Consider the following 2,470-nt stretch of genomic DNA (forward strand, 5'->3'; position numbering starts at 1 on the left):
AGTATTTGAGGGCTTTTGTTGGTGACAGACCTCACACTTGGGTTTCATGGCTATATTTTGCTGAATTTTGGTTTAATTCTAACTACCATACTTCTACAAAAATGTCCCCATTTGAGGCTCTTTATGGTTTTGCCCCTCCAAGGATTTTGGATTATGTTCCTGGCCTGACTAAAGTTGCTGCTATAGAGACTGTGTTACATGACAAGTCTATCCTGTTGGAGCTTCTCAAGCAGAATTTGGTGGTAGCTCAAGCCAGGATGAAGGCTCAGGCTGACCAACATAGGTCTGACAGGTCTTATCAAGTTGGTGATTGGGTTTTCCTTAGACTTCAACCCTATTGGCAGTTGTCTCTCATTTCTAAAGGGTTCCACAAGTTGTCCCCAAGGTATTTTGGCCCTTTTCAAATTTTGCAGCAAGTTGGACCAGTGGCATACAAATTGGATCTACCTTCAGATTGTTTGATTCATCCAGTCTTTCATGTTTCTTGCCTCAAGCCTAAATTGGGTGCACACACTACTCCATTCCCTACTCTTCCACCTGTAGATTCTGATGGGTTCCTCAATCCTGAACCCATTGCCATTTTGCAGCAAAGATCCAAGCAATTGAGGAGTAGGCTAATTACTGAGGTTTTGGTCCAGTGGTTTGGGCAGCATCCTAAGTGTGCCACTTGGGAATCCTTGTATCAGCTTAGACTTCAATTTCCTCATCTTGTGGGCAAGGTGCTTTGAGGGGTGGTGCTACCGTATTGAGTTGTTCATGTTTTACCTTGTGGACAAGGTTTTCAAAGGGGGATGGAATGATAGAACTGCTCTGGTGTTGGTGTTGTAGTTGATATGGCCTGCTGATGCATGATGCATGGGAAGCTGATACTTGATGCGTGAGGAGATGATGTGGCCAAGGGCTACCTACGCCTATGAGTAACATTTGTTGCTACCATGTACATTGGAGTATAGCCAGTTCTTAGTGATTGTGTAATTAGCTCATAAAATAGTCAATAGTGGGATTGGTATTAGTTGTTAGTTACAACTGATTAGGGTAGTTAGTTAGTTAGTTAGAAACAGTTACAAGAATGATACCATTGTTGATAGTTCTGTTAAGCTGTGTATAAAGGGATCAAGAGGTTCATTGTATCAAATCATGAAAAGAGTAATGCAATTCCCAATTCTATCTTTCTCTTCCTCTCTATCTCTATCTCTCTCTCTCACTCTCCCTCTAATATCTCCCTGCTCTGTTCATATTCCCAATTCTCTGTGGATGTTTGTTAGAATAGGAAATTCTTATCACATGGTGGCAAAGGAGAGGTTTTAGGGGTTGACCAGTGGAAAATGGGTGGCTTTTTACGACAAATTTGGTTGTGACTAGCATGGGCTTGGGATTTATTTGGAGTGTGGGTATGTTAGTTTGAGTGTTGTTTTGAGGGTTAAACCACTACATGCAGTGGTTAAATGGTATGTGGGTAATGATTTGTGATGGGTTTAGTTGTTAGGCTTTCAGTATGGTGGTTAAGAAGAGGTTTTGGATGGCTAAATTCATAAATTTTATATTTTATATTTTAGAATCAATTCATAAAATTAAAAACAAACAAGTTTAAACAAAGAAAACAAAAATAAAGTTATAGTAAAATTAATCAATTCATAGTTAATAATAATTAAATTATGAGATTAATTTAAAAATATATATTTTTTAAACATATAATTTGATTATGTAAAATCAATTGAGAAAATAAAGTTGTATGCGTTCTTCTAAGCTTTGAATGCTTTTAGAAAAAGACATAGAATTCAACATTTCTTCCTCTACTCTTTTATGTAGAAAAAATTGGATTGATAGCAAAAACTGTAAAACTCAAAGTTTGAAATTAAGAAATAATGAGAAGATGGAAGAGAGAAAAATTTAGTGGAGACGCTCATTTTAGCACCGCATAGAGTATAAAAGCATCAGTATCCGGAGTTGTAAAACTCCGGATATGCTAAATTTTAGCATCAAATCACTAAAATGATGCATTACCCGGGCTTCCAATTGTAAAAAATTTTACAATACTGCTACAGTGTCGTATTATAAAAGCATCACCAGCAGTCTCTCCAAATTTTTACCTGTTTGGAGAGTGAACAGTGCATTTTACCCTTTTAGCTACCCACTTTTTCAAATATACTTTCCAACAGATTCTCTATCTCATTCTCTATCTCATTTAAATATTATTTCTTCATTCATTCTTTATTATTTTTTTATCATCATTTATTCTTCCTATATTTATTCCCAACAATTATATTTTTCAATAAAAAGTGTTATATTCACAACATTTTTCGCAATACTTTCACAAGAATCACATCAAAATCTTATGTGAAAAGTTGTTACTAGTTCTAATTTGAAACCACTACTAAAATTATTTTTTTACTCATCAATATTAGCTAATAACAATCTATTACTTAAAATTTATTGTGAAAATATTGTGGTAGCATTTCTAAATTGTATT

Source organism: Quercus lobata, chromosome 1 (genome assembly GCF_001633185.2).
Source record: "Quercus lobata isolate SW786 chromosome 1, ValleyOak3.0 Primary Assembly, whole genome shotgun sequence".
NCBI lineage: Eukaryota > Viridiplantae > Streptophyta > Magnoliopsida > Fagales > Fagaceae > Quercus > Quercus lobata.